At 45.1% G+C, this 19,870-nt stretch overlaps 1 long non-coding RNA gene across 2 annotated transcripts in view; it reads left to right on the forward strand.

The window, feature by feature from the left end:
• The window catches only part of LOC127486125 (uncharacterized), a 139,962-nt gene that overhangs the window by 92,524 nt on the left and 27,568 nt on the right, over nt 1-19,870 (forward strand). For both annotated transcript variants that reach the window (XR_011382561.1, XR_011382560.1), the window contains exon 5: nt 16,923-17,040. This is a non-coding gene — a long non-coding RNA (uncharacterized lncRNA). The remainder of the gene's footprint in view (nt 1-16,922; nt 17,041-19,870) is intronic.

Below are 19,870 nucleotides of genomic sequence, written 5' to 3' on the forward strand. Positions count from 1 at the left end.
GTGACCTAACCCACTGCATCACAGTATAGGCCCCAAATATGCACATTTTTAAGTATGTTATCTATGTTTTTTATCTATGTTTATTAATTTGAAGTTTAATACATACTCTAAAACCAAATATTAAATTAAAATTGGTAATATTTTTATCATATATTTTTAAAGTTTTGACAATTATTTATTTGTTCCTCTGAATTTTCTGAGGTACTTTTCTATAATTTCCTGTCTATAGAGTCACCTAGGAGGATTTCATTTCCCTTTGCTATGAGCTACCAATGTGACCTCAACCAGATTACAGAATCCCTGACATTTTAACCACATGCTGTCACAAGCTGTGTGCATGGCTCTGGCACATCCTTGTTTCTCCTTCATGTCTCTGCTCAGAGACCTTCGTTAAGAATCATCTCCACTCTATTTGCCCTGGTGAACTTTGGAATCATGTCAGCAAGTTCCCCTCAAAACCAGTCAGTTTTATAAGAATAAAATTAAGCCCATGCCTTATTCAAATACTTAAGACAGTATGTATTAAGCTTCTCTATTTCAAGAATGTTTTTTAAATTTGAGCAATGTCTTAGAGTTATTTTTTCATATAATTTTTTGTGTTTGTCTTCCTAGGGTATTTATAATTTTATTCCTTATATATTACTTATGTAATTTTTAGAAACTGATTATTCATGGATAAGTAAGTAGATTTACATGAACTCACTTTGAGGGAACAATGCTTAGAACATCATTAGGGAACTCATTAGTGTACCATAAATTCAGCATTCGCAGCATTCTTTTTTGTTTTAGATGTTCTTATTTTCAATTTAGGACAACAATGCACTGTAGAATCATAATGGATAGCTCTTGTGTACTTTCACCTTCTCCAGGGATAACATCTCACACAGCCACAGTATGTCCTATGCAATTCATATTGGTGCAACTGAAGTAGATGCCCTTTTGGGATTCACAATCAGTATTCCTTTAAAAAATGAAATATGGGGCCCACTGCTGTGGCACAGCAGGTTAAGCTGCAGCCTATGATGCCAGCATCCAATGTGAGCATTAGTTTGAGTCCCAGCTACTTCACTTCTGATCTAGCTCCCTGCTGTTGCACCTGGGAAAGCAAGGGAAGATGGCCCAAGTGCTTGGACCCCTGCTGCCCTGCTACCCATGTGGGAGACTCAGATAGAGTTTCTGGCTATTGGCTTTGTTCTGGCTCGGCCCTGGGCATTGTGGCCATTTGGGAGTGAACCAACAGATGGAAGGTCTCCCCCTCCCACTTTCTGTCATTCATTCACCCAATCACTCTGCCTTTCTTTAAAAAAAAAAAAAAGAAATATAGATGGATGTTTGGCATAGAAGTTATATCCTGAATTCCTGGGTTCAATAGCCAACTCCGATTCCTGACTTCAGCTTCCTACCAATGCTGCCTCCCAGGGTCTGGTCATTGGAAACAATTGAGGAGTGAACTCAAAGATTGGAGTGCTCTCTCTCTCTCTCTCTCTCTCTCTCTCTCTCTCTCATAAATAAATAGCTAGAGAATAGAGTGAACTGGAAGGAGCATATCAGGAGGCATCATGAGGGGTATTTGGCATGCTATGCTTATCACAACAGTTTAGAACTACTTGAGATGGCTGCATCCCATATTAGGCTGGGGTCAAGTCCTGGCTCTGCCCTTGATTCCAGTTTTGTACTGATTTGCACACTGAGAGGCAGCAAGTGATGGCTTAAGTGTTTTGAGTCCTTGCCACCCAGGGGAGATAGAATTCCGGCTTCTGTCTGGCCCAGCTCCAATTTTGGAGGGCATTTGGAGAGTGAACCAATGGATAGGAGCTCTGTCTGTTTCTTTGCCTTTCAAATAAAATGAAAATAAATCAATTAATAAAAATTGTGAAAAGAAGACTTTATGAGTAATATGGGTATTAGGTATGTTTTATGAAAGCTTTTTTTCACTCTTGCTGGGTTAGGATACAAAATGTCAGGTCTGTGCCCAAAAAGCTCAAAAAATATTGTGCTGGACCTTTATCAATTGTAATAAACTTCCCCAGTGTCTGAGTAGATTTAGAATGAGGGCACGTCTTTGCCATTTGGAAAAGAATCAAAAATAGGACTCTTTGTTATTTAAAAGGCATGAACCCTCGGGAAGGGGGGAAGTCACTTCCTGGCCACAAACCCCTGCATCATGTCACATGCCTCACCAAGTGTTATTTAGATATCAGGTTTCACTGTAACAGTGTTTTCCGCTCCAAATGTTTTACATGCTGGGCAATTAGGATAATTATTTCAGAATATATTAATTTCAGAATTGGAGTATCAGTGAGGCAATTTCAACAGAGAATTGGGAACTGGCCATTGTTGGGCAAGTCTTTCTGATTCTGAAATTCATTTTTTTGCATTTAACCATGGTGTGATGGAACTGATGCCTTTTCTGCTTTCCGTGTGTGTGGATTAAAGGATAAATAGTCCTTGATTTGCCCTTTGGGTGGCTCCTAGTGGGGAAGGTGTTTCTTAGGTATGAAATAATGGCACTCTGTATTACTATGGGCATGATAAAGGGATTTGGGTGGAGCATGGTGTAGGGCATCTGGGGAGAACATGTGGTGACCTCACGGGCAGGCAAGTGGCCCCTATCCTGAGACTTGAAGGCCATGGAGGATTGCTTGGTGGATGAGATGTGGAAGGCAAACTGACAATGAGAGAACTGTGTGATACACACAGCAACCAGAGGTGGTGGTGTGGGAAAATACAAGGACACAGATTTTCCTTCTCTTCTTTGGTGCATTTTTGGGTAGGGTGGGGAAATTAGTGAAGAAAACACATAATTCTGGCAGAGGCAAAATGTAAGAAAGCCCTGGAGATCAGAAGAGAAGGTGGGCTGAGGGAGGGACTGCCCTTTGAGGCCTCTTAACAGAGCTCTGTAATTAGCACTGGGCAGGAACAAAGGCAAATCCAGGGGTTCAGAGAGCCCATAAGCCTCAAAAATCTGAAAAGCGAATCAGCTCATCGTCATCAAGTACTTAATTGGGTGCCTGCCAAGTCCACACGTGGAGTTCTGTTCCTCATGGCAGAAATACATGCCACTGAGTTTACATTCACTCTGCTGCCTCAGTCAGTTGTTTCACAGCCAGCATAAATCAATAGCAACCACCCGGGGCACAGTGATTGTTGGAGGTTCAGTTCACAATGAAGGCAGAACAAACCCCAAACCACAGGCATACCCACTGCCTGGACCCACAGGCATCGCTGAGGCCTGGGGAGCCAGGGAGCCATTCCAGCCCTCAGAGGTCCCTGGAATAATAGTTATGGAATAATAAATAGTTTGGAATAATAAATAGTTATTCACTGTTTAATCCTTCACCACCTGCATCGTCTGAAAACCTCAGGCAGTAAAGGGCAGCTTGTTTGGGGCTGGCGTGGGAGGAATTCCAATGAAGCCCTGTGCCCAGATCTGTCCCCATTGCTGTCACTGTCTCTGTGCACCCAGAGCACAGAGTATGTGGATCTAATGATCTACCAGCTGACAGAGGGGCCCAGCCAGACACCATCTGACTATGATGGCCACTAGAGAGCCTCTTCCTCTTCACCCTCTCCTGGAACCCAACCCTCCTCAAACGTGGGATTGGAAGTTTTTGTAAAGAAACACCAAAGACTTTGATTCTAGTGAGTATTGTTTTTACAGAATTGCTGGAGGAGAGCTTGCAAATGCATAGGATCTAAAAATACTAGACAAATCCTCTTTTGGCAATGTCTTTGGGGAAATAGTGTCCCCCGCCCCCAGATGCTGGTGGTAGATTGAGGACCTGGGAGAAGGAGCGCAGAGCTAGAGGTGACCAGCAGCTTCCACTAGCCCTCAGTCACCAGGACTCCAGCACTGGAGGGCTTAACACTTCGCCCCTGGGAAGTTGACCCAGGCTAAGGCAATACTGAGGAGAGGTTTCCCTGCACAGCGCCTGAGGCTGCAGATGGGTACCTGGGAGCACACAGAGCATCACTGAACAGGAGCCTGCCCCTGCAGCATCTGGGAGAAGGAATGGTAGGGCCAAGTCAGAGAAATTGAAGGCTTTGGTGAGTCCCTCATCTCTGCTTGGTAATGTGCTCTTAGATCTCACTACCCAATCTTGAGTTGTTGTCATTTCCCTCTCCAAGGGTCAGCCCCATAAAGTGACTTAATTGATTCTTTGCTTTGTCCTGTCTGGAGAGCCATTCCTCTAAAATGAAGTTTAGTTTTTTTTTGTTTTGTTTTTTTTTTTTTGAGAGGCAAGGAGAGATGGAGAAATACATCAGTCCTGTCTGCTGATTCACTCCCCAAATGCCTAAAACACGCATTACTGGGTGGAAGCTGGGAGCTGGAACTCCATCTGGGTCTCTCACCTGAGTAACAGGGACCCAACTACTTGTGCCACCTTGAGGCTTTCTAGGATGCTCATTAGCAGGAAGCTGAAATCAGGAGCAGAGCTCAGACTCAAACCCTGGTACTGCAGGGTGGGATGTGGGCATCTTGACTGATGCCTCAACCACCAGGCTACCTGTCCATCACTACGACTGGAGAATCTTAATATAGTCTGGGGTGAGGGTTTTTTCATGAATAGCACAAATCTTTTGTTTATAGCACAAATATTAGAGTCTGGGATCTTCAAAACTTGGGCTTTTGAAATCCATAAGCCTCTGTTTAGAGGCTTTAATTTGGTACCATTTTTCTCAATGAAGCAATGATGCTGCTGATTGAAGGCCATGGAAAGTGTAAGGAGTGCAAATGCCTGGGGAGAAAATTTCTCCAAATACCATCCATGGCACTTATTGGACAGAAATTAAGCTTCTATCTGCTTGGATTCCCCCAAGCTGCTAACAGTGTTTTTAAATTTCTTGTAATAAGACATGAAAAAAGAAATGAGATGTAAATAGTAAAATAAAACAATTGATGATTTTCTGGTTACATGGGTACTTAGAAAATCTAAAGCAATCAATTCAAGCACTATTATTGTAGTTCAAAATGTAGAACAGTTGCATGATAAAAATAATATATCTGTGTATTTAAAAATCAGTATGCATGGTTGTGATTGTAGTGACCTCAAAATTTTTAGTCTTCCATTTTACAGAATATCCTGTCATAAACTTGTTTCTCTGTTGTAGGGTGTTCTAAATACTATCTTCATAGTTGATAGGTTTTTTTCAATAGAATTCTTAAAATCAATGTTTTTTTTTTTTTTTCACTCCAACCATGATCAATAAGATGTAAAATACAAAAAAAAAAAAAATCTGTCCATGGTAACAGATAACATGATGATCTACTGTCTCTAACTGAGGGTTTTGGGCCCTCATTTTTCCTGTCATCTATCATATGGCATACATAATATTGTCATCCTTATTTTCCTAAAAAAAATCTTGACTATCAAAGACCTAAAAGAATCTTGACTAAATTTCCATGCAACCACCATCATGCAGTGAACACAGCAGAATCTAATAGATATCTAGACTTTAAAAGCAAACAAAGAGCAAACTTCTGTATAGTAGAACATAACAAAATCAAGAGGAAAATGACTTGTTTGTGTCAAGTCTAACAAGGAGAAAAGATGAAGAGCTTATTCAAATGCACATGCACTCTCAAGAATGCAGTGTTTTACTGTGTAAGGGATGTGAACAAAAAAGAGCATCTACAATTAGCCAAGGATTGATTGGAAGGTGTCCATCATTTTTAGTATTCAAAGAATCGCTAATGTGCACTACCTGTAGAAGTCATTTTGTAGATGCTAAGCAAAGTGAAATATTATGATAATGGAACTTGAAGTTGGCTGGTATATGGTCCTATTGACATGATTATTCATGACTGGTAAGACTTGAAATGGGAAGAACTCCTTTCAACAACGTTGTGGAAATATTTAGTGAGAGACATAAAGGTCTTCACATTTTTCTTGACCCAACAGTTTCAAACTTTATGAATTTATGGCAGTGTTTTCCAGGATAAAAACTCCACATTTGCACAGATAATTTTGTTGCAGCAAAAGAAGGGTGTGGTTAGTTAGTGTGTGCACTGACAGGTCTGCTCTTGGACTTGCTCATTGACAAGTCTCTCAACTACCTGGTGACCTTGGGCAAATGATGTGACTAAACTGTGTCCCAGTTTCTTCATGTGGATAATCATGATGGGGCCTAAATTGAGAATTGTGGTGAGGATCAAATGAGTTAACAAATAGAGAGTAACTTAAAAATGTGTGGAACATTGTAAGCACTCTCTATAACAATGATTACAACAAGAATGTTTTTAAGAGATCAACTTAACTACTCAACAGTAGGAGAATTGTTTAAACATTATATTACTCTGACATGATGCCACTTCATAAAACCATTAATATGGTATTTTAATGACTTTAAGACAGAAAAACAAGGTTATGGTAGAATATTGAGCATAATGGAAGGCAAAAATTTCAGAGGTTCCTAAGGTTACAACCATGGACAATATGTATGAAGGTGGGAAGAGGAAAAGCATCTGTTAGTGTAGGGTAGTTGGATCTGGGTAGTTTGCAGAGCAGTTCCTTTATCCTTGTGTCACCTTTTTCAATTTTAAAAAAGTAAGCTATACCATAATGAAACCAATTCCTTCTTCTTTTTTTTTTTTTTTTTTTTTTTGACAGGAAGAGTTAGTGAGAGAGAGAGAGTCAGAAAGATATTCCTTCTGTTGGGTCACCCCCTAAATGGCCACTTCAGCAGGCGCACTGCCCCAATCTGAAGCCCGAAGCCACTTGCTTCTTCCTGGTCTCCCATGTGGGTGCAGGGCCCAAGCACTTGGGCCATCCTCCACTGCCTTCCCGGGCCACAGCAGAGAGCTGGACTGAAGAGGAGCAACCGGGACAGAATCTGGTGCCCCAACCGGGACTAGAACCCTGGGTGTCTGTGCCACAGGTGGAGGATAAGCCAAGTGAGCCATGGTGCCGGCTACCAATTCCTTCTAAACACTGCCTTTGGTTTGGGCTGCTTGGGTGTGCTAACTTGAGGACTTGGGATAAGGTCATTTGTGGAACCTCAGGGGTGCAGATGCCAGACTCGGCAGCAGTAGCAGGGAGTGCACATTGGCATGGCCTCCAAGCCCCAGTCCATTCAGTAAGTGGCTCCAGCCCACTCTGCATGGCTCTGGCCCTGCTGTGGAGGCAGGTGATCCTGTCCAGTCAGATCATCTCTGTAAGTGAGATTCTTTGGTCCATTTTTTCTGTTGTTTTCTTTTTTTATTAAAGATTATGATTACTTTTTTGAAAAAATACATTGATTTACATTATACATAATATACACTATTAGGTGTAATTAGCCCACAAAAATCTGCCCATACTGAATGTGCACAAGCTGCTGAGTTTAGAAAGACGCCCATGACTGCTACTACTACTTCATCAAGGTGATAACCTTGTCCATCACTTCTGAAAGTTTCCTCCTGCACCACTGCCCCCTTTTATTTGTTTTATTGTGGTAAGGACAAGAGACAGAAATGGGGCATTGTTGTTTAACAGGCATAATGGTTTCAATTTTGCAAGAGGAATAAGTCCTAGAGAGCTGCTGTATGTCATAGTGCCTGGAGTTAACGCACATGTAGCTACTTGAGGGGGACTTGGTTTTATCTGAGAAGATGCTAAGGGCCTCAGCATATGCTGCTGTTAGATGGTCCAGGGCAAACATTTGAACAGCACTTCCTGAGGAAGAATTGAGCAGTGAGATGATTGAGTTGCTGGGAATTTGGCCAGCTCTTGCCCTTGCAGGGATGAGCCTGTACCAGAATGAGACTAGAAAAGGAGGACTAGTTTATAAGAGTATTAAAGGGGAAGATAATCTGGGATCCTTGTCCAAATGCTGGTGCCTTGGATGGTAATGGTCCTGTACTGCTATGATATTTAGATTCTGGCCTTCCAGAGATACTCGGACTCTAGGCAGTAAGGTGTGACTTGAGGCCAGATCACTTCTTTGCTTTGCCACTAAGGTGATGTCTGTGCATCATAGCAAATACACTGCAGTGGTGGGCCTTGTGTTTACTGCTTGATGTGTTAAGAACAAGACTCATGGGCCCCACAAGACTGATTGTATTGGCTCATTCATTTTGTTAAGTAATATTTGAGGTCAACTGTGGGTCAGGCACTATTCTAGGCTCTGGGGATATGCCGAGGGCAACGACTAATCCATGCCTCAGGAAGACTGTTCACTCTGTACAGATGGCAATGAATAGATTAGCAAGGACACATATCATTTCATGTGCCTGAGACTAAAAAGAAAAATAAAGCAGGAGAGGATGGAGAGTGACAAGTGTAAGAGGGCCACTTCAGATAGAGTGGGGAACACTTCAAGGAAGTTACATTTGGTCAATGGGCTAACTGCAAGGAGAAAGTGAGATCTGAGATCTACATGAAACATAACAGGAAATTTTTTTTGCCTTACATAAATATACCTAGAATCCAGACACTTCTCCCAGTCTTCACTGCCAACTCTCTGGACCAAATCACCATTAATATCTAATCCTCCATCACAACTGGTCTGTTCTCAACACAGCCTCTAGGGTGTGTTTTTAGAAGTCAAAAGTTGTACGGTGCAATTTTAGTGCTGAAAGTCATGAATGACTTCCCATATTGCTTACAGTCAAACTTCAAGTTCTTAGCATAGCCTTCAAGGTCTGATGTGAGCTGTGTTTGTCTCCTGTGGCTCTGTGAACTAGGATGAGTGTTCTGTACAGTGTGGGCTAAGGCCTTTCACCCCAATTATCATCCTAAACCTGGAGGAACAGAGCCTTCTGTCGCTTCCCTGGGCCCATTATTGACTCTGAACAGCTCCAAGGAGGCTGGAGACAGTGGAGACTGTAATAACAGCTGAGGACTAAGAGGGTTTCCTATCTCACAATCTCACTCCTAGAAAACAATGAGGGAATTTGGTCAATGGCAAGGGCTGAAACCTATTGTGTTTAGGTAACTAAAATACACATCACCAATCTGGATGTTTTGACAGTGAACTTTATTTGCGGATTGATGTTGCATTCATTTTGCTAGTTCTGACATCTGATGGAGACCAGATAAAGAAACACAGTTTTTAAAGGTAAAACACAGTATTCTGGAGGCTGGGCCTAGAAGGGGCACACATCATTTTCTACCTAATTCCAATGGCCAGAGCTGATCATAAACCCCTCCTGGATACAAAAGGATAAGTAGATATTTGCCTGTGTGCCAGGAAGAGAAAGGTTTGGATGTCCTGCCACACCTGGAAGAGCTGGCTCCTGTGCATGAGCTGGGTCTCAGTGTTGAGAATTCCAGGCAGATGAAATGACATAACAGGCTGTGTTCACTCTTCTGGCAGAACTCGGGCCTTCATCAGCACACCTAAAGCCATGGCTTAAAATACTATCTATACTCGGGTACCCCAGGCATTTTTATCTCCAATTCAGACCCCCTTCTGAACTCCACACTTGAATGTTGTTATCCAGCTGTCCACTGCAACTCTCTGTTTGGGTACTTAATGTGTCATTCAAAAGTAATACTTCTAAAATGGAACTCCTAAATTCTTCCCTGTCTCTCCAAACTTCCTAATCTCAATGAAAAACAATTGCATTATGCCAGATACTCAGGACATGGCTTCTTCATTTATTTAGCTCTTTGCTAACATTTCTAGCTCATCAACAAGTTCCTTTGGTTCTGTCATCAAAACAGCAGCATTTTCCATAGATTTTCCTTCTCTTCGCTAATGCCACCTTTGACTTAACCACCATCATCTTTTGCCTGGAGTTTTGCAACGTCCTACTGGTAGATTTCCCAGCTTTGTTCCTTGGCTCTTGTTTCCAGACATTCAAATTTCTATGATACTGACATCTCTCAGTAGAATCTTCTGAAAAAAGAAATCCCATTTTCAGAGGTCCATGGTCCCCAGAACTTTTCCAGGACCACTTCCACTCTCTTTTGAGGTACCCAGACCTGCAGGCTCTGTGTGGAAGAGATTTTCACTCAGCCCTTGGTCTGAGTAGCTTGGAAGCTGGTGTCAACCGGATCAAGTCTTTCTAATTCAAGGCGTATTTTAGGAGTGGTGCACATCTTGGAGCTGTCCAGATACCTGTTGTATCAGAATGTAAAATTCACACTATACAAACTAGTGCTCAGAGTACAGAAGGTTTATTGGACAAAGAATAGGTGGTCGTGAGCAGAACAGAGACATACAGAAATGAATTGGACAGTACCCCTGCCCTGTCATCTCTTCCACATGGACAGCCACAATTCACCTCAGAGGAGAAAAATTAGACTCAAGAGGTCCCATCAGATGCAGAGGCTCACAGAGCACAGCTGGACTGGTCTGGCCCCCAGGGCCAGAGAGGGGCAGTGCCTCCAGTCTATGTCAATAGCTGGAAAGGGGTGAGGTAGGGATGAGGATGATGCTTTTCCTTTGGAATAGACAGGGAAACTGAGCCCTCCGGGGAGCCAGGGAGTGTATGTAGAGGTGGCCCAGAGAGGGGCAGGGCAGCATAGCCCTGTCTCAGTGGAGGTGGTGCAAGCTGTGGCAGTTCCCCTGATGACCCAGAAGCTGTGCAGGCAGGGCAGGTGGAGCTGGCAGGTGAGCAGCAACTGGGCACAGGTGTAGCCTGGTGCTGCTACAGGTGGCTAGAGCACCGCAAGGCCTTGTTGCAGGTGCTGCATATGAAGGGCTTAGTGTAATGCATGGCGGCTCTGCAGCTGCAGAGGACTGGCAAAGACACTGGTGCACTCAGGTAGCTGTAGCTCTAGTGAGGCTGGGAATCCCTCAGCTGCACAGTGCACATGTAGAGGACTCGGCTGGCACTGACGAAGCTTGTGGTGGAGGGAGGAGTGTAAGTAGAGGCCTTGGGGGGGCAGTAGGCATGACCTTTGGAGAGGAGGGCCAAGGTAGGGGGACCATGGTGGCATCTTAAGTGACAACTGTGGAGGGAAAGAAGTTAAAATCACCACTTCCTTCCCTTTTTCTCACTGCTTGTTACCCCTTTCTAGGCTTTATTTTTTTAAGATTTATTTATTTATTTATTTGAAAGAGTTACACAGAGAGAGGAGAGGCAGAGAGAGAGAGAGAGGTCCTCCATCTGACGGTCCACTCCCCAATTGGCTGCAATGGCTGGAGCTGTGCTGATCCAAAGCCAGGAAGCTCCTCCAGCTCTCCCAGGCAGGTGCAGGGGCTCAAGGACTTGGGCCATCCTCCACTGCTTTCCCAGGCCACAGCAGAGAGCCGGATCAGAAGAGGAGCAGCCAAGACTAGAACTGGTGCCCATATGGGATGCTGGCACCCCAGGCCAGGGTGTTAATCTACTGCACCACAGTGCCGGCCCCCTTTCTAGGCCTTCGACTGATCTTACCTCCAAAATGAAAACTGACTCCAGACCAGGTCTGCAGATTCCGTAAAGATGCTCCTGGGCCACCTCCCACAGAACTCAGCAAGACTGGGGGCAACCTGCCCTTGCCCCTGAGTCCTCCACCTGGCCTGCTCAGAGCCTGAGTGATGTCCTCCCTCTTCACTTCCCTATCCTCTGTGCACCAACAGCAATCAGTTTCCAAGTCAGTTTCCTTCTTTTATCTTCTCAGCCTCCCTGTCCCACACTGGGGACTGCCTGGCTCCTCCCCTTGGGCCATGCCTGAGCCTGGGGGATTCTCCAGACACCACCTGGAAAGCATCCCTTTTCTGCAGACATCTCTGCCTGTCAACTTCACCCCTGGGATTTCCCCAGAACCCCACTAACCCAATTCCCTCCACACCTGTAGGCCTCTCCATCCTCCTACACTATGGAACCCCTCTTGCAGATCTTTGGGATGCCTCAGACACCTTCCCTCTCAGCACACCAGGGCCCCTGTGTCCTGCTGCCTGCTCTGTTATGAGGCACTGATCTTTACTTCTCTCTGTCCTCTCCTAGTCCACGTTACACATACCAGGACACCTGGGCTACCTTTGCCAAATTGTACCTCGGCATCCCCCTTTCAATATATGACTGGCATCTCTGTTTCCCTTCTTTTCTACCTCCTCAGCCCCCTTCCCTGCCCCCATTCGCAGTAGGCCCTTGTACCTATTTTTGGGTCTGCTTCCCAAATGGCTTCTCTGGTCCCCTCCCTTCTGTAAGCCCCATCCACATCCAGGCATCTCTGCTCCCCAATCCTGCCACATCACCTGAGGGTCCACTTCTACTCCCTTTACTTACCGAAGGAGCCCTGCACCTCTGCTTCCTCCCTTGGCCAGCCACGTGGATCCCACCTTCCCCTTCCTTGCCACACAGCACACTCACCCTAGTGGTTCCAGCCCACACCCCCGGCTTTAGCCCCAACTCAAGCTCCTACATCCCTCCTAGGCCCCATACCTGGTGCATGGCCTCTCAGTCTGCACGGGCTGCCATAGTCCTGGGGCTTTTCTTGGCAAGTGCACCCTAATGCCTATTTTAAACTTGAAGGTGTCCTTGGAAAGATAGAGCAGCCATGCCTTGTAAGCTAGGTTTATATTGATGGCATTGTTTTCTAGAATGGGGATTGGGACCAAGACACGAAAGGAGTCACAGAGGTCTGTGTTACCTTGAGCTCACCCGTGCACCCCATCACCTGAATGTCCCTGTTTCATTTGATCAGAGTCAAGAGCACTCTCCGGTCTTGTTTTATTCTGTGGCTGAGATCAAACAAGTTGTTCAAGTGTCTTGGGATATGTTTAATTAGATTAAGAGGCAAACAAGAAGTCACAGGTGAATGAGTGAATCACAAGTCATTACTGGGGCCACAGGAGCAGGGTTCATCTGAAAAGAAAGGAAAAGAGAAAGAGTAGGCCAGTAGGTCCATAGAGCACATGTGACCAAGTGGAAAATGGATGGGGGATCGTGGACATAGGGGAGAGGGATAAAACAGAGTCCTGGCCAGAAGGGAGAAATGGGGACACAATTCTCAAAGCAATCTAGACTCAGAATTCAGACTGGTGCAGCATCCATGCTTCCTTGTCAGTGAAACCCTTAAGCCCTTTAATATTGCACTCAGGTTGCTGCTCTCAAAGCAGATCTAGACTCAGAATTCAGACTGGTGCAGCATCCATGCTTCCTTGTCAGTGAAACCCTTAAGCCCTTTAATATTGCACTCAGGTTGGTTGTTTGGAAGCAGCTAGGTGGGAGCTAGGGCCTGCAGCTGCTTGTCTCCCTGTTTCAGTTGTCATCTCAGGCAGGCACCTGAGGGACAGGAGCCAAGAAAGAAAAGGCCCTTTGTTTTCTTCCTGGAGTTCAGTGCTGCGCAAGCGTTTTGTCATCGATTCTTTAACAGCCTGTAGGGAGGAATTATTACTCCTATTTCAAAGGAGGGGTAAATGTGATCTGGTGACACCAATCACATCGTTCATAGCCAAGGGATCTGCAGAGTTATGGGTTTACACCTGGTGTTTGTGACATCTCAGCCTGTGCTCTTGGATGTAACACTGTCCTCTCAACCATGAAAGCTGGACTGCAGGACAGTCCATATCTGAGTGATGGACAAGTGACACTCGAGGGCAGGAACCACTTGCTTTCATTTCTGTATTAGGAGCATCCGTTACAGAACTTTGAAGATGTGTGGTAAAAATAGAACTGGGCCAGCATTGTGGCCAGTGGTTTAATGATTGTAATGTGGACATCTCATATTGGAATATTCATTTGCATTCCAGCTACTCTGCTTCCAATTCAGCTCCCTGCTTTCACGCCTGGGAAGTCAGAGAATGATGACTCAAGTACTCGAGTCCTCCGCCATCCATGTTGGAGACTTGGATGGAGTTCCATGCTCCCAGCTTCAGCCTGGCCATTTGAGGAGTGAGACAGCAGATGGAAGATCTTGCTCTCACTCTTGCTGACGCTGTTAACTCTTTCTCATGCTGTCACTCTGCCTTTCAAATATGTAAACCTTTTTAAAAGCTAATTGCCTGAAATGGGCTATTCAGCAGTTATCTTTTATTTGTTTATTTATTTATTTATTTATTTGAAAGTCAGAGTTAGAGAAGGAGAGGCAGAGATAGAGGTCTTCTCTCTGCTGATTTTCTCCCCAGTTGGCCACAGCAGCCAGAGCTGCACTGATTTGAAGCCAGGAGCCAGGTGCTTCTTTCCAGTTTCCCAGGCAGGTACAGGGGCCCAAGGAATTGGGCCATCTTCTACTGTTTTCTCAGGCCGTAGCAGAGAGCTGGATTGGAAATGGAGCAGCTGGGACTCGAACTTGCATCCATATGGGATGCCAACACCGCAGGCAGCGGCTTTACCAGGTATACCACAGTGCCGGCCCCAACTGTTATCTTTTAAATAATCAAGCACAGAAAGCAATCTGAGATTCTAAGACACTAGGAAAGAGAGGTTGGTGCCTCCATTTTTATCAAGGAACTTTTTCTTCATTGAACCTCCCAATATCATCCTGCACTGTATACTTTATATAATTCCAACCACCAGCCCCTTACACATATACTTCAGATGGCCAGGCTTGCTTGCTTTCAGGGAAAATTGCCAGGCTTGTTTTCACTGTAACTAATATTTCTCTGAGCATCAACTTCCATTGTCTTTGTAACTGCGCCTCTCCCGCTGGGCTTTGTGTCCATTAAGGCACAGGAGGCTGGGGGCAAGGCTGTGGCTGGTTGTAGGAAAGCTCATTTTGTTACACTAAAGAGTCACTGTTGGGAAGGAACTAGCTGTGTGCTTTAGTATCCACGATCATCCACAAGGCATCCCTCCCTTATCTTAGAGGAAGAAAAGGAGCAGCCTGCTGGAATACCAGCCTTAAAGAAGTGCTTCGTATTGCTGTGAAAATACACAGGGGAGCCACACAGAATGCAGCATCTGACCTTGACTCCAGGGCAAATGGTACTAATGTGAACTCAATGCCGTTTCACTGGGCCTGGGAAAAATGCAAAGCCCTTTGTCCTATGCCTTCTGAGCAAAGCTGCTGAGCCACTATTCCTGCTTTGGAAACTGAAGATGGCCAAGCACTTTGCACCAGTATCTGAGTTCTCAGGGTCTTCAGGTGTCTCCCTTGGCTAGATGGCTTGAGGGGAAATTACCCCACCTCCAGTCCTTTTCCCACAAGCAGGTGCCATGGAAGATGGGTTTCTCTTTTGCATCCAACAGTGTTTCAGGGCACCGTGACCTCTTCTCAGGAGAATTCTATGCAGTTTCCTCCTCTTAACCCACAGTCTCCCCTTTCTCTAGAGACCAAGTCCCCTTTCTTCAGAGGTCAAGCCTCTATACAATATTCTCAAAACGTGTTCCCAGGACCAACAACATCAGCGTCACATGGGAACTTGCAAGAGATGGAGATCTCAGTCTGTACCCCAGACCTGTTGAATCAGAAACCCTGGGAGTGGATCCCAGTGAAATTCTGAGGCACTTTAAGGTTTGAGATCCACTGTTTTTGGCCCCAAAAGAAGCTCATTTTGTTGTATTGAGGATTTCACAGTAAAGAAGGAGGCTGGCATTCAGTTTTTGTTGCAAAATCTCTTTGCACCAGTCATCCCATGCCACCTCTGCCAGCAGCGTCAACTCCATCGTTTGATCTTCCTTTAGCTCTGAAGAGCTTTCGAACTGAGCCTCACCCTTTGATGCTCCCTCTGCTTTGCTTCTCTTTGAGAGATTGATTCTCATTGTAGGTGAACTCTGACACCTCTTCACTGTATTGGCAGGTCCTCGACAGACTGTAAACATAAGGGACTTGTCTTTGAGGCAGGATGTGCAGGATTAGTCTAGACAAGGGCAGGAGTGACAGTACCTGCAGAGAGGTGAGGAAGGAAGATGACCCAGCTTGGGCTGTAACTTGTCCTCTATTTGCGGGCAGTGGAGTGAGTGTATATTCAGGGTCCGTGCGGGGTTAATCCAGAAACAGGTGGTTGTACCTGTTTAGGGTGGGGAGTAGTAATGTTGCCATATCTGGGGACTGGACCCCTGGAGCTCAGCTGTCCTGGGCAGAGGGACATGCAGAAGATCATGGTTGACAATGGATGCTAAGGAAGGGTAGGAAGCAAGGAGTTTGGACCAAGGTGGCTGTCATGGGAAGCTGCAGAGCACAGTGTTCTGGAAGGGCATCCACAGCAATGGTCATGTGGTGTGAAAGTAACTGAATTTTAGAGGAAAAGTCAGTATCAAAAGATACTGCAGATTTTACAATGACCATGTCAGAGGGCTTGAAGCCTGTGAGAATTGAGATGGTCAATAGTATTATGAGCTCAGGTTAATAGGAACAGGGCTATAGTCAGCAGGTATTCCAGCATGCCTCAGCCTTTATGTGCAAGCCCTTTGTGCCTGGGGACAGCCTTCACTAGCCCACATTCCTTTATCTGTGGATGGGGCCACTTGGTGACAACCCACAGCCTCTCTTATTGCAGAACCCATTTATGGCTTCCATTTGTGATGGAAGCAGAGCTAGATAGCTGGTGCTGGGATTCTTCTTATTTGCACATTCAGTGTGTGAGTTTAGGGGAGTTTGATGTTCATTTCATTCTCCAGTGTGACTGTGGACATGATGAAAGACATATCTGTCTGGACCCAAGCAGTCTCTTTAGCAGGAATACCCAGCTGCTTCAGAGGTTCATCTGTGGACCTTTTTCTAAAACTGATGGGTGATTTCTGTAGGTGACAAAAGGCCCGAAGGCCTCATTGTTGGTCATAATAGCTGCACACTCACACACACACACACACACACACACCCTGAGGACCAGTGTCTCTCAATTAGTGTTAATGGTTGATTATTTTCAGAGGCCTCATTCCATCCATCTCATCTGGATGACCTTGCTCCATACTGTGAGATGGGTTTCATGTGGGGCATGTAAGGAACTAAGCCCAAAACAGATTTTAAAAGATGATACATACCATGTGGAGAATCATCTTAGCTATCTTAAACATTTGTGAGTTCACATACAGGCTTGACAGTTACATTGCCTACGACTGCATTTTCAGAGGGTGATAAACTACCCACGAATGGGGGAATCAAAGAGTTCTTTGTCTTCCGTAGGTTATGCTCATGACTCCTGGGGCCACAGCTAGTGCAGGAGTTTTGCGGTATTGATGATACAGGAGACACATGCCTTTTAAGAAAGGAGGAAGAACTTCAGTTGTACACCGTTTTCCGAGTGAGTACTGGATGTTGTGGATGTTGGGTTTCACAATAGGGCTGCATATTCTTTGACAGTTTTCCAACACTATGTCCCATCCTGTTGAATGTGGATGGGTTTGTGACTACTTCACCAAGAGAGCAGGGCACAAGGGATGCTGTGTGACTTCTGAGGCTAGATCAAGGGAGCCAAGCAGCTTCTGCCTGGTTTTCTGGAATTCTCACCCCTGGAACCCTGAGCCTCTGTGTGCTAAGTCTGACTACCTTACGGTGTTGTAATGGAGAGGTCACATTTAGGTACCCTGAGCCCACCTTCTACACCTTTGAGATAAATCTAGCCAAGCCATTTGTAACAAGTCCATGCATTCAAGTCTTACTGGCTGGGCACCTAAACCTTGTGGAGTGGGTATGAACCATCCTTGATCTGCCCAACCCAGATTTCTGACCCACTGAATCTGAGAGAATAATAAAATGATGTTCTGTGCCACTGAACTTTGAGGGGGTTGTTGTGTAGCAGTAAATAAGTAGAACAGTAGGTAAGACTGGAATTAACATAGTAACAATAGCTACATATGGTACTATTCTTGTTCTACATATGGCAAAATAGGTCAAGCCAAAGTATTTCTAGTTAGCTGGGGTGGGGATGGAGTAATAGTGATATCAAGATAAGTGTATCTTTGTTTGAAGACAACCATGTGTCTCCTTGGGGAAGTACCTCAGAGAATTTGCAGGTTGGGGACTGGTCACCCAGGCATAACTGCCTGGTTGGTTTCAGGTGAACCATGTATGTGTCAGCATTCATGACCTCATTGGAGATCATTAAGCTGTCCAGTTCCCACTGGGACCCTGTGGACAGGAATGGTTTTGGTGTAGTAGGTTGTTAACAAGGAATTACTACCACAATAGTGCTGTAGAACATGCCTGTCCTCCCCCCAGTGGTTTAATGAAAAAGCATTGATTTATCTCATGAGTCTAGACACAGAGATCTGAAGGAGAAGTCACGAGGACTTTGCTGTTACCCGCAGCATCACCACTTGAGCTGTGCAGGGGGTTGCCTGCTGCCGGGGCATCCCCATGTCAGTGCTTCGGCCACTAAGGGGGAACCTGCCGCTGCTGATGGCGCCTCTGATGGTGAGCTGAGAGTGCTAAAAGATGCTGGAGTAACAGCCACAGCTCTGCTCCAGGTGCCAGAACTGGAAGCAGGAAGAGTCCTTTCTTTCCTTTACCTATTTCTAGTGTCCTTCCCATGACTCAGTGTTGGCCCAAAACTAACAGGAAGGAGTGACAAGGGATTCTGGGCAATGTAGTTTTTGAACTACCTGTTCTAGAATCACACAGCACAGGGAGGTGGGTGGGGAGTGGTTCCAGGGCTGAGAAACAGTAGGCAAATGACTGACACATTTGGGAATCTTAATTCTTGAAAACTTCAAGAAAATCTTTCAAAATATTGTTGACAAATCACAATAAATTAGAACTCTTTTTGCTAAGAAAAATATAATCCTGGGCCAATGTTGTGGCACAATGGATTAAACCACTGTCTGCAACACCAGCATCCCATGTAGGAGCCCCAGTTTGAGTCCCAGCTGCTCTGGGACTTGGGGCCAGGCCACCCACATGGGAGTTCCTGGCTCATGACTTTGGCCTGGCCCAGCCCTGGCTATTGGGACCATTTGGGGAATGAACCCAACAGGTGGATGATGTCTTTCTCTGTATGTCTCTCCCTCTCTGTCACTCCACTTTTCAAATACATAAATCTTTAAAAAGTATATAATCTGAATGCAAGACAACTTAAGCAAAAGCAAATTTTGACACCTAAAGCTGAATACTCAAAAAAAAAAAAAAAGCTAGATATACAGGATTAAGTGAGGTCTTCAGCGCTTAGTTTCTCTCCATGTCTACTTTCTCACTCCATTTTCTTTCTTGTTTGCTTTTCCATTCTTAGGCAGGATCTCTTATATGGTAACAAGACTCTCAGTAGATTTGTATAATAACTTCATAGCCACGAAAATAATGGGGGCAGGGGGAGAGGTGGGTATTTGGCTTTAGCAGTTAAGACTCTGGTTAAGATACCAGTAAAGATGCCTGCATCCCATGTCAAAGTACTTGGGTTTGATTTCTGACTCTTAACAAGCAGTTCCAGCTCACTGCAGACCTTGTGGGTTGAGGTGGGTGGAGAGACAGCAGATGATGGCTCAACTAGTTGGTTCCCTGCACCTTTGTGGGAGATCTGGGCTGAGTCCCAGGCTTCTGAGTTCTGGCTCCAGTCTGGCTCAGCCCTGGCTTTTGTGGGCCTTTGGGGAGTGAACTAGCCAATGGAAACTTTCTTTCTCTCCCTCCCTCACTCTCTGATTCTCTCTCAAATAAATAAATCAAATTTTACAATTAATAGGGGTTCTTCCTCTCCCTTTCAGTTCTTCCACCCACATTCTTGAGCCAGTACTGATTGGTTCTGAAATGCCATGTGCTAGATTGTGCTAGGTTCAGCCACTTAAATATAGCTGGAGTTCAAGGATTGGATCCTGCTAGCTTCAAGGTTGGGGTAAACTCCCTCCCAGGATCTCTCAACTCTGAGAGGACTGACAGACTCAACCTGGAACTTTGACAGCTGTCACACATACTCATCATGAGAAAATCTCTTGTTCCTAGTCAGACCTTTGTAGCTTTTTCACCTGAGTGGAGTTCAGAGACAGCTGGGGAGGTGTCCCCAGCTCAGCACAGCAGGACACCGGGGACTTCTGAGCACTGAGAATTTCACTTCTTAGGGAATCTCAGTTGCCTTCCTGGAGTCCATCCCCTTTCGGAGAGAGAGAGCCCCTCATTTCCCAGCCTTGCAGGAATCACCCTACACC

The sequence above is a fragment of the Oryctolagus cuniculus genome, chromosome 15 (assembly GCF_964237555.1).
Source record: "Oryctolagus cuniculus chromosome 15, mOryCun1.1, whole genome shotgun sequence".
In the NCBI taxonomy this organism is placed as follows: Eukaryota; Metazoa; Chordata; class Mammalia; order Lagomorpha; family Leporidae; genus Oryctolagus; species Oryctolagus cuniculus.